Source organism: Rhagoletis pomonella, unplaced genomic scaffold (assembly GCF_013731165.1).
Source record: "Rhagoletis pomonella isolate Grant_MI unplaced genomic scaffold, Rhpom_1.0 Rhpom_scaffold_00009, whole genome shotgun sequence".
In the NCBI taxonomy this organism is placed as follows: Eukaryota; Metazoa; Arthropoda; class Insecta; order Diptera; family Tephritidae; genus Rhagoletis; species Rhagoletis pomonella.
The window spans coordinates 31739054-31752678 of NW_023458563.1; positions in this window are offsets into that span (position 1 = coordinate 31739054).

The following is a 13625-nucleotide window of genomic DNA, read 5'->3' on the forward strand; positions in this document are numbered from 1 at the left end:
TTCAGTTTCTCGATTACTTTTACAATTCCTTTGAGTAATTGGAAAAACTAAAGTACTCTTGCAATTTTAGGTAATGGAATTGGAAAAAAATCAATTACATTTTCAATTCCTTTCAAAGGAATTGGAAAAAAAAAATTACATTACTAGCACGTAATTTATTCCAATTACAATATGAAATTCCTTGTAATGGAATTAAAGAAAAACCCAATTACATTTGAAATTACTTCAAGGAATTGAAAAAGTAATCGATTCCTTTGCTGTGGACTGAAGGAATTGATTCCTAATTACAATTCCTTGTAATCTGTAATTGGGAGTAATTTAATTCCTAAAGGAATCATTACGACCCAGCTCTGAACTCATATAATAGTCAATTAGGTGTAGCTTTATCAAAATGTAGAATTGTTGAGTACTTTACACTTAAAATTAAGCAAGAAAAAAAATGTTTCTGTACAATTGTCCAACCCGTGACGGTGGGATCGCCCTTTTGTTAATTTTTGTGAACTTCATTTAAGCTTTGAAACTTTTACTTAGGTGGTTTCTTTTATAGGTCGAACTATAGTTTTAATTAAAAATTAAAATTATTAAGAATTAATAAATAAACATGAGTTGCACACAATACCATTTGAAATATCGGTGCTATTATTTAATATGAATTATATCAAATTTTTGTTTCTTTTATTTTTTACAACAATCGTTGTATAATAGTGTCAAAATACAAAGCATCAGTCTCTTTTATTTCTAAACCTCAGTTGCAGTACAATTCAATTCGTAGCATTTTAAAGGAAATCTTTCATCCTTTTCACTAATTTTAATGGGAAACAAAAAGGATGTAATATGCTATTGTGACAAAAGGCGACGTGACAAAGTGTTAAACAATACCTTTTTTAAAATTCTTTTTGAATTGAAATGCATTTTATAAGAGTGTTGAAAGATCTCGCTTTTACATTGATGTTTTTGTTTTTTTTTTTCTTTTGATGTTGATTCTAAAAAACCACAATTTAAGCTTTGCAAATAAACAAACTTTGTATCAAAATCTTTAATTATTAATATATATATATGAAAGTTTCGAGTGCAAATATTAAGAAGTGCTCAGGCGTACGAACTAATTCTGGGCTGGGTAGTATATGAATATGAATTTATGAAATTTTTGTTTCTTGTGTCCTTAACATTAATAAAAAGCACGATTATATCGTTGAAAAAATACAAATAACACTTTTGTATTTGACTATTTTTTCTAACTTGATATTTTTATACAGCAAAACTGCCAGGTCTCGTATTTCCGAAAATTTCTGCAGCAGTGAGATGAAAGGGCAGAGGTGTGGAACCAGCAGCAGTAGGTTTCCTGACACATTCAGCTTGGAATTGAGAATTAAGGCATCTTCAAACGCATATGAACGATATCCTAGGTACACCAACGAGTCATGGGTGTATCAAGAAGTGTTTGCCATCCAAGAGGCAGCATGGAATGTTGCTCAGAGACTAAGAGAGAACAAACGAACCGATCCGATTACTTGAGCATGTTTGTTAATCAATTGTTCGGTTAATCACCCTGCAAAAAATCGGTAACCGCTTTTAGCGGTAACGTGTTCTAGAAGGCATAGCATTATAATTTTTATACCCGAGCGCACTTGTGCACAAGGGTATTATAACTTTGTTCACATAACGGTTGTTTGTAACAGGCAAAACGAATCGAGATAGATATAGACAAATGTATACATAAATGATCAGGATGAAAAGAGAAATCGATTAAGCGGTGACTGTCTGTCCGTCCGTCTGTCCGTCCGTCTGTGCACACGATAACTCGAGTAAAAATTAAGATATCTTAACGAAACTTGGTACGTGTACTTCTTTCAGGCGTAGGACGGATGGTATTGAAAATGGGCAAAATCGGACAATAACCACGCCTACCTCCCATATAACGGTAATTTTCAGAAACACGAAAACTGCGATATTTTAGTAACTACTGAAGACTAATCACTCAAAATTGATATTTTCAATAACTTTTAGACGAAAAATAAGAATATTATAAATTTTTGAAAAATGGGCGTAGCCACGCCCACTTATAGTTATATGTGTATATCTTGGCAACCGCTGCACCGATTTCTTTCAAACTTCGCACAGTTGTTCGCCTTGGTACAGCATACCAAATGGCTGAAAATTTTTCAAATCTGACAATAACCACGCCCACATTCCATATAAGGGTAATTTAGAGAAATACGAAATCTTCGATAAATCAGTAAATATTAAAGCTAACTTATTCAAAATTGATGGTCGCAACAATTCTTTACCAAGAAATATGTTTATGGTTAAATTTTGGAAAATGGGCGTGGCACCGCCCACTTATGACCACATATATGTATATCGGTAACTGTTCTATCAATTTGTACCAAACTCGGTATTTTTATTGTTCTTGCCACATAAAAGTAAAACATTGAAAATTATTGAAATCGGACTAAAATTACGGCTGCTTTTCATATAACGGTAAATTTCAGAAATGCTTGAAACTGCAATATTTCGAAATTTAAAGACGCTAATTTACTCAAAATTGATACTCCCCGGCTTTCCATGTAGGGGTAGCTTTCGGAAAGGGGAAAAACATGTATTTAATACTTGCGCCGGGTATTTAATGTTCGGCTCTGCCCGAACTTAGACTTTCTTACTTGTTTCGGTTCTTTTAGACATTGCCGGTAATGCAAAGTAGAATGTCCTACAATATTTTAATTATTTCGCTTCTCTGTTTCATTTCGGGGCATGCAAATTAGAATGTCCTATTATATTTCTTTTTTAATTCGCTGCTTTGCTTCATTTCGGGGAATTTTGCATTCCAGAATGTCCTACAATATTTTTTTATTTGTTTCGCTTCTTTGCTTCATTTCAGGGACTGCAAAGTAGAATGTCCTACAATATTTTTTTTTTATTTCGCTTCTTTGCTTCATTTTGGAGAATGCAAAGTAGAATGCTGCATAGTAGTCAGCTGAAAAATATAATGAATACAGTGATCGGACTTCTACCACATTGTGGTAGATCTGCCACTTTTTTTAACATCTACCACATCTACCACACACGGTCTGAAATCTACCACATATTCACATTTTTGAGTAGTTTTATTTTTGCTCGACATAATGTTCTTAAGTTTAAGAGCAAAAATTGTCCAACACTAAACACTAACAACAGGCAGAATGGGATTATAACATAAACTGTAAAATATTAAATTTTCTCAATATTCAATTTTTCAACAGGAAACGTGGTTTTATTGTGTTAAATTGCAAAATATATGATTTATAAAAATTATTAATAGCGGAAATGTTAAAAAACGGTTATTTTTGTGAAAGTATTAGCAAATTTACGTGCATCTAAATTTCTAAAGCGTTGTTTACTTTTACTTGAAAATTGTCAAAATCGACAAATCCCATGTAGCGGTTTCTGGAACGTGCCACATTTGTTCGCTACATCGTGATGTGATAAAAAGAAAAACTGTTGAAAATATGTTCGAAAAATATCTTGATATGGAAGGAACAGCTTTACACGTTCAAAGAAAAAAATTGCCAAAACTCAACGCAATTTTTAGCAACTTCAATCTTGCACTTTATTATACTAAAATTATTATTTTTTAGATTCTAATTAAAATGTTTGTAATTTATGTGAAACCTTGCAGAATTTTTTAAATTTTTGTACAAAGTTTGATCCAAAACCTGAGATCTACCACATTTTTTTGAAATCTACCACATTTTTTTCCAGATTCTACCACACAAATTTTTTTTTCAAGTCCGATCACTGAATGAAAATCCAAAAATTCTTTTTCTACCGTTACTTTCTGTGGAAATTTGTCTCGCATAAAAATCATGTTTTGCTTTGTTCAATTTGCAGCGAAGTACAAGAGTGAGGAAGTACAATTTTAAACTTAGTTAAATATGCATGTATGTACATACCGATTTTTAAATAAAGTAAATAAAGTAAAAGTTAATTAATTTTAATCTTTCAAGACATTTTCCGATTTCAATTTAATAAAAATAAGCATTTACTTATCTAGGCATTCTACATTAGTTTCTCCGTAAGGCATTCTTTGTTCGCTTCTATGGATTCTGTTTATCCATGCGTTCTCCCTTCGTTTGAAGGTAATGCTCCGGATAAGGGCTTACCGCCAATGACATGCCCATAATGCCTTCTTGAAGCGATAGGGTAAGCGATTCCAATCGCCTAGCTCATTTCCACTTTCGTTTCATTTTACTCACAATCATGGGCGTAGCCAGGTAGGGGCTGAAATGCCAGCTTAATAGGGTCGAGCCCCACCCCCTCCCCCCCCTAAATTTCATTCTGGCTACGCCGATGCTCACAATGTTGATTAATCATAAAGCAAATTACTCAAATATTTAACTGAACTTTTGAGTAATCATAATTTCCAATTAATCGAATAATTGAGTTATTTACTTTATGATTAATTAAAATTTTGAATAATGAAATATGGGAGGGGGGAGATTAGGGGGTATGAAGAGCCACACCCTCTCCCCCTCCGCCACTAACTCAAAACAGTGGGCAAACATTTCCCATCGAACCTTTATCTTCTGTGAAAGTCGCACAGCCCTCAAAACTTTAAAAATATATATTCGTATATATACCTCAATATATTCCGCCAGAACATTGTATATTGCATCCAAAACATCCTTCAGGAACAGAGATATAGTGCTCTTTGGTACTCTGAAGCTCTCAGAAAGGCTTAAATAGCTGTCACCCGTAGCTAAGAACTGCAAAACTATTTGCAGCTTTATTCTCGGCGTGGGCACTTGACAAAACTTTGTGCCTTGTTTTCTGATTAGTGGAGAAACTTTTTCAAGTAATATTTCAAATTGGTCAGGGGTCATACGCAAGCATTGTTTAAAATAAGTCTCATCTTCTGATGCCAACTCCCTATAAAAATGGTCGGATGCACCCAAAGCTTCACGTCGGCTGACCCATTTGCGATTTTTACTTTCACTCCTATTTAATTTGTTATACATCGATCTTCTGATTCGATGACAATTGTTAAAATTTTACGTTGTAAATCCATTTTATTTCATAAACACACAATTCGCGTTCAACAAAAAATCTACCAATGTAAACAGGTATGGCAACAATTTTCCATTAAACGTATTCAACTCTCGCATTCAACAAAATGTTGAATAATGCAAAAGCTGCTTTAGGCTGAACATCAAGCTTATTAGTTGTATAATGAAATACAAAAACGTAAATTTTTAATTACATCTCTATGTTATTAATCGTGCGATATGAAACCAACATTTTGTTTTAGTAAATTTCACAATTTTTTTTACATTCTTTTAAACAAAAGAAGCTGTGTGACTTTCGGTTTAAAAAAGTCTTCTGAGCAATTTATTTTTATACCCGAACGCACTTGTGCACAAGGGTATTATAACTTTGTTCGCATAACGGTTGTTTGTAACAGCCCAAACGAAATGGGCAAAATCGGACAATAACCACGCCCACCTCCCATATAACGGAATTTTCTAAATATGCAAATACTGGATCCAAATTGTTGAAAGTTTGTATGCGAAGTAGAATTTTGGCATAAAATAAGACAGTTATGAAATTTTTGGGCGTGGCCCCGTTCATCTATACATAGTATAAAGGACAGTCGAGATATCGACAGGAAAGTCTGTCCTGTTTTACTTAGAATTTTAATAGAGTTGCCACCTGTCTAAAAGCTATAAGATCCGCACCGTTCGTTGGATTACAAAAGATGAGGTGTCAAATGAAAGGGATTGGCCTCTAGAGAAGCACTGATGTTTTTTTTAATAGGGTTTTCACCTGTTAATAAAATTACTATCAATCATAAGAAGCGTAGGCATCGGTTCTGCACCGTCACTGTCAAACGAAAAGACTTAGCCTCTACATGTGCAATAATGTTTTACTTGTGAGTAGGATTGCCACTTTTTTAAAATTATAAGATTTTCACTGTTTGTTGGACTAAAAACTTAGGTACCAAGTGAAAGGATATGGTCTCTGCATGTGCAATAATTTTTTTTTTGTTTGAGTGGCGTTGCCACCCATTTAAAAATTATGTAAGCATAGTACGCGAGGGCATTTTTTGTTAATGACATAAAACTTGCACAGTTCATTCAATAAAAAAAAATGAGGTGTCATAGGAAAAGGCTTGACCTTCCGATTTGCAGTAAATTTTATTTTTCGAAGAGGGTTGCAACCTGTGCGAAAAATTAAAAAAATGTGGGCCGTTCGTTAGATTACAAGAAATGAGGTGTCAAATGAAAGGGCTTGGCCTTCAGATGCGCAATTATACATTATATTTTATTAGGGTTGCAACCTGTTTAGTTGTCAATCACATTCATACGAGGCCGGCTAGTTCGTGATAAAATACTGTATATCTGTAGTCCCTTTACCAATCCCCACCAAACTCGATGCGAACATTACTTGACTAAGAAACCCGGTGAAAATTTTTGAAAGAGAAAGAGACAAGTACAACGCCCAACTCCGATTTTTCAATAAGTAAAGACGCCAACTTGCAACAATCACTTAGCAAGACACAAGATTATAAGTGTATATCCATAACCACCTTACCGATTTCTACCAAACTTGGTCAAGTTATTACAATTAATCACAGCATATTATCGAACTGTGTGGAAAAATACTCTTCCTTATCATGTAGTTTACTGAAAGGTGAAAAAAACGATATTTAATATGTGCGCCGGGTATATAATGTTCAGTTTCGGCCGAACTTATACTTCTTTACTTGTTTTTAATTACTTGTTTTCTCTTTCTTGGATACTCTTTTTGCATTTTTCTTTCTGAAATTCGGGTTTTCGCAAAAATAAGATCTTCCTTTAAATCACAGCTGGGCAGCGTCTGCCCGGCATATTCGCGTATACATACACGCTCTGCTTGGGAAGACAGCGAAAACTTCATTCAACCCTGCACAAAATTGTGCGACTAATCTCTAAAGAGAGTATTCCGAGATTACTCTCAATCGGGTACAATTGGGCATTAATTAGTCCCAACTAGTCTCATACAGGTACTAATGGAGGTCAATTAGCCCCCAACTCATCTCTAACGGGTACTATTAACGATTTAATGATTTGTACGCACTTAGTCAATGAAATTTCATGTGCGGCGTTGGCACACAGAGAGAGTATTCGCCTAACAAAACTGAGCACCCCGGTTCGAATCTCAGCTGGCGAAAATTTTTATTTTTATTTTTTAAAAGTGACTAGTCGCTTTTTGCAGAAAATGGGATTAATCCGTGATGACTCCGGGAGCAATCGCAAAGGAGCATGCGACTAATACCACTTTTGATCTCTTTATATGGAATGAACTGTTCGCTTTTGTTCGAGCATGTCCTATGAAGAGACTAATTGTTCACCTTTATACCCGAATGGGTATAAAAAGCGACTAGACACTTTTAAAAAATAAAAATTTGCGCCAGCTGAGATTCGAACCGGGGTGCTCAGTTTTGTTAGGCGAATACTATCTCTGCGTGCCAAGGCCGCACATGGAATTTCATTGACTAAGTGCGTACTTACCATAAGGGATGAGTCGAGACTAATTGATCTCCATTAGTACCCGTATGAGACTAGTTGCGACTAATTAATGCCCGATTGAGAGTAATCTCGGAATACTCTCTTTAGAGATTAGTCGCACAATTTTTTGTAGGGGAAGCTGCCCCGCAGTAAGAACCAAGGAATGAAACCGATTCAAAATAACGTTCCGGTTTGGGTTTCGGTTTTGCCAAGTGTTTCGGTTTCGGTTTTGGTTTCGTTCTTCAAAATTTATTTCGGTTTTGGTTTCGGTTTCGTTCCGGTTTCGGTTTTTCACAGAAATTTTGTTGATATTATTTAAATCACAATGTCTTAAACGTCGAGGAAAGAAAATCGAAAATTACAGTTCACTGATAATATCAACACTAGGTTCTTTCCCTAACAAACCGGACCGGATTTAGTAATTAGAGAATAAGAGAAACATTTTCTTTCAAAAATGGAACAAAGTTCAGAAGTACGGAAACGCAAAAACCCACATTTCGTGCCCACAAGGCGAGAAACAGCTGATTCACGTTGTTCTTGTTTTTGTCACTTATACCATGTTCTGACCGACATCGGAAACATGTTTTCGTTGCTAAAACTGGTTTTCGACCTAGAACTTGTATTTTCGTCCATATAAAATCTGTTAAACGAAAACCAGTTTTCGCTGAAAACTACTTGAAAACTCACTTTTCACTCATTCCAATCGGTGTCTTCACTAGTTTTTTTCGATTATTTATCGAAGTGGAAGTCATATTTTATCATCTTTAATACGCTATTTCAGATTTATTGTTAATTGCCTGGCCAAAGCAAAATAAGAATGAAAGTTAAAGGTTGTAAATGAAATGAAAATGAAGGAAAAATGTTTTGGTTGTCGGTCAGAACATGGTATTAAATGCAAACACTTGGAAATTGAATTTTGGTTTCACAAATTTGATTTTAAGTACATAGATTGAAAATACATCAACAGGCCATTCACTTTTCCTTAAAAGCACCAAGTTAATGCAGGCAACATGTAAACAGAATATGCTGACATGTAAACACAATACAGCTGACACTTTATCCATTTTTACTCGGAGAAAATTTCGGGCTGTTTCGGGCAGCAAGAAGAATACACTTACGATCGAATACGCTCGAATTTTCGCTCTCTATTACCCATTTTGTTGAGTACAGGCATGATTTCTGGGCTATTTTGGGCACACGCGGGATCTCGCATTGCGTACGGGAAAGAAACTACTTAAATATAATTAATCGATTATCGATTCACAACAACAAAGTCACCAGCAGATTTTTGCGAAAAGTTACCTTGCCATACTTATTTACTACTTAACAAGAATTTTAGCAAAATGTTGCCGATTTTGGTTAAATAAATCATTTATTTCAAAGAAATTTTTATTTATTATTTTTGTAAATTTCTGGAAACCGATTGAAACCTGTGATTGAAATGGTTTCGGTATCGTTCCTTTTCAGGTCAAGATAACGGTTACGGTTTCGGTTTCGGTTTTGAAAAACGAAACGGTTTTAAACGGTTACGGTTTCGGTTTGGGTTTCGGTTTCATTCCTTGGTAAGAACCCTATCTGTTAACTAATGCGTTATATACGCCTAGTACTACAAAAAGTTTGTGTGAGAGATTCAAAAACTTTGCATCATTTTACATAGGGTTCCTGGAGAAATCTAAACCTATGTTCCCATTGGCGTAATTTAGAGGTCAGTCTCTCAAGTCTCTAAGTAAATTAAGATGAAAGTACGTAGTTTATCTTAAACCAAGAACCAAATCACGAACCAAATCACGAACAAATCAGTGTCGGCTCTAATTTTATCGATAATAATCGAAAAAAGTATTGTCCCACAACTGATATGTCATTGTATTTGGACGTTTTTGTTTTTAATAATCGCGCGTGGTAGTTTGTAAAATATTTCCAGAAGCTTTATCTTTTGATCACTCATCTAAAATCTAAAAAATTACAACAAACAACTCAGAATATAAAAATATACGCAATTACTCACATTCGCGATCTCTTTTCGTTAAATAAACAATAACACAGGGTTGCTACAAAGCTGTCAAGACAAATAAAGAAACGCGTGTATGAACGCACTTAATTTAGTGAGGTATTTTAAATGAAACTAAGTATTTTATGTTGGTAATGTGAACACGCATAACGCATAATCATTTCAAGGGTGAGTAGTTTTCTCTTTCTTTCACATGGAATTCGCTATTATATTATACTATATGTAGTTGTCTCTTTTCAATCAAATATTATTATGCGATTAATAACGTGTCATATAACGTAAAGAATGGCATATGGATATCGCTACTATGCAAATGTGTTGGTTTTTATTGACAATTTTTTAAGTGTATTGGAGAATGCGTTAGGTCGTTCTTGCTGGGCCACCTCTGGATTAAATCATAGCTGGGCAGCGTCTGCCCGGCGGGCGGCCGCGCGGCGTATTCGCATATACATACACGCTCTGCTTGGGAAGACAGCGAAAGCTTCATTCAACTGCACGACCAGTGTTGCTTTTTGGCCCAACCGGCTAAATTTTCTAAAAATAACGGCTAAAATGTTTCAGCCAAAATAAACATGTTTATTTGAATAAAGTTGAAAGACTTTTTAATAACTTGAGTGGAATTCCAAAATTTTCTAAACTTCCAAAACTTTGTGAATTTGAGAAATTTTAGTAAATCCCAATAATTCAATTAATTCAATATAATGATGAATACTAGATTTCTAGAAATTTTTTATTTTTCAAAAATTTGGAGAATTGTAGAAATTCTAACAATTTTTTTTTAAGTAAAAGTGTAGAATATACAACTTTGATCAAACGAAATTAAAAGTTTTCGAATGTTGAGAAATTTTCATATTTCGTCGTTTTTAAAAATTTTAAAAATTTTCGTAATTGAAGATTCAAAAAAATTTTGGGCGTTGATTTCAAAATTTTCAAAAAATTTAAAATTCTCAAACTTTGTTATATCAATACAAAATTTTGGAAAAGTTCAGAAAAGTGGAACAATTTTGGAATTTTTCAAAAATGTTAATATCTTTTAGAATTCTAAGAATTTTCTATTTTTTACACACGAGTACATGAACATAAGAATTTTTCGACAATTTGTGATTTTTCACATTTTTACATTTTAGGATGGATTTTAGGAAATTTTGGAAAATATAAAAATTTCTAAAATGTCAATAATTTTGTACATTTCAAAATATTCTCATTTTATATTTATTTATAGTTTTAGAAATTTTGGAAATTAGCCTAAAAATAGGAAATCTCAAGAAATTTAATAATATTATAAAACTCAAAATTTTGGAATTTTCGTTGTTTTCTGAACCTGTGAAAATATTCAAACTTGCTGTGACTTTCAACTGTGTAAAATAATACAAATTCGGAAATATAACAAAAAAACTGAAAATTGAAAATTAAGTACATAATTTCAAAATTTTGAAAATTCGGTGAATTCGAAAAACTGATTAACTTAAATAACACAATACTTCGAGCTTAGCACACAGCTATAATCTCAAACTCAAGTGAAATTTTACACACATTTTCCATGAATTAAAATTTTCAAAAGCATCCATTCATTAAGTTTGTTCCCCAAGCTTCTCGAAGTCACTTCGAGTTACATATACGCGCTCCGCAAGTAAGTTTTCGAGTTTCTTTGATATACACTCACAGCTTGAACTTTGCTCGAGTTTTTCTACAAGTAGCTTGTGGGGCAAACCTGTTATATATTCTTGTAATGATATTTCACGATATTCAGTTGAATATTATGAAAATACATGTTACACAGTCTTGGGGGGAGGTTAAATTTCCCCAATTTAACCCAACCTGGGTCCGCCACTGATTAAAGCTCATCAGAAGTCAAAAATCATCGATAAATGCTAGGTACTTTTAATTTTGACTTTATTATATTAAAATTTTAAGTTTCTAAAGATGCTGATTAAAAAGTTAAAAATTTTGGTGAAAATTTGCAGAATTTTCATAATCAGCCTTATCATGAGTTTAATTTTCCCCGAACCGGTTCACTTTTGCTTTCCATGTATTTACTATGTGCGGAATAAAAATTTTGGGGTGAAAGTTTTTTCGTGCAAAACTCAGGATAAGGCCGAATATTTTCACAAAGTATGAAGTCTGGACTAAACGGTATTTTTTAAGTAATCAGCTTTATTTTCATAAAAAAGAATAAGTATTGAATTAACTAAAAAAATAGCCAAAACTTGCTAAAATGTCACGTCCCAGTTTATATGTACATGGGTCACTGTATATTCGCTTAAATAAAAATCATTGAAGTCGGCCCAGTATTTGAAGACTTTTCGGATTAGAAAAAATTGTCTTTTAGTTGTATATACATACATATGTACGCCATGAAAAATTTCTCCGAGATAAGGCAAATCATTTCTAATAGAGTTTGTAGAAATGGAAACTTATGTATATAAATTTAAAAAAAAAATTCCAAATAGCAAAATCGGCTAAAGCCGGCTTATTTTTTTTGGAAAAGCAGCTAACAAATCGGCTGCCGGCTAAACCGAATTTTTTCCGGCTGTTTGCTTTCGCAACCGGCTAAATCTAGCCCGAAAACGGCTAAAATGGCAACACTGTGCACCACTTGTTCGCACGCATCCAGTGACATCAATTGCACGCACACTACAAAAATGCTCTGTCGAAGCTGCCCACCTCTGCTTTAAATCAATGCTGGGCATACCACCATAGTCTCCCCCCCCCCAACCTTTCAAATTATTGCCTAGATATTCAAAAATACTACCACGAAATGCTTGCTTGATAATTTCGGCCCCCCCTAAATTTCAAGGTTTTTCCTATATATATACTGTATAACAAATTATACTCCCAACGCTAACTAAATAATTAGTAAATTGATATGAAAAGTAGATATGTGGATCATCCGGTTCTGTATCAAGTTATTATCTCTAACTTCAAAGCACTTCCATTTTAAAAGGGTAAAAACCTGGCTGCAGTCGACAATGAGCAAAAATTTATTGAACGGAAACTATAAATAAATTTATAGTTCAATTGTTTATTACTTTGTCTTTAGGTTTGTGTCTTTACTAAGCGGTTGGGTGAACAGCCAAGACGTTTACTTCTAAAGTGTGACAAAACAAAATCAAGTAATATATTTAGCATAAATAAATATACCAGCCTAAAAAATCTGCGTACTCAAAATGTTCAATACGCCCTCATACTTATACATACATACATATGTATGTATATCATTTAACGTTTTGTCCGGCTATTTGGTTTATTATACAGGTATGTAGAGCGAATTTAAAAAAATTCATCAGGGTTTAGTTGAGATATTCGTTTTTGGCCACTATGTTTTGTACATTTCCCAGTACTGCAAAGCTTTTGACGGCCATTCACCTGGGAGTGGCCAGAAGTGATTCGTGTGCTTACGGTTCAAATCGCAGCTAACTACGTCCGGATATTTATATCCATGAATACTCTGGGTAGCGACCGAACGCTAGTTTGGGAGCGAGGTAAAGTGGGAGGGCGTAACACCCCGCGTGCGCTGGGGATTAATCGGGATGGTGCCTCTGCCCGGCTGGTTGAAGTCCTAGGGAAAATAAAGGCTGACATCAGCTCCATCCACGAAATGCGATGGACGGGGCGAGGAAGCTAAGCGTGAGCCTTGCGACGTCTACTACAGTTGCCACGTAAAGGAGTGCAATTCGGTGTTGGATTTGTGGTGGGAGAGAGACCGGCGTTCACTCTAGTGGACGAAAGTCTAGCCACAATCCGCATCAAAGCGAGATTCTTCAACATCTCATTCACATGTGCCAATGCCCCGATGGAAGAGAAGGACGAGGCATCCAAGGCTCTCTTAGCTTAGAGCGTACATATTAGCGCTGCCCCCGACACGTATAAAAATCGTGCTTGGCCATTTAAATGCCAAGGTGGGCAACGAAGGGATCTTTGGTGCCAGTGTCGAAAAAATCAGCCTCCATATAGAAACGGCGGGCTGAGGATGATCCACTTCGCCGGGGCCCGAAGCTTGGCAGTATGTATTACTGGGTTCTAGCATAAAAACATCCATCAAGCTATTCTCATTTTCGTTGTTGGTGTTTCCGACAGGGTAGGAGTGTGATGTA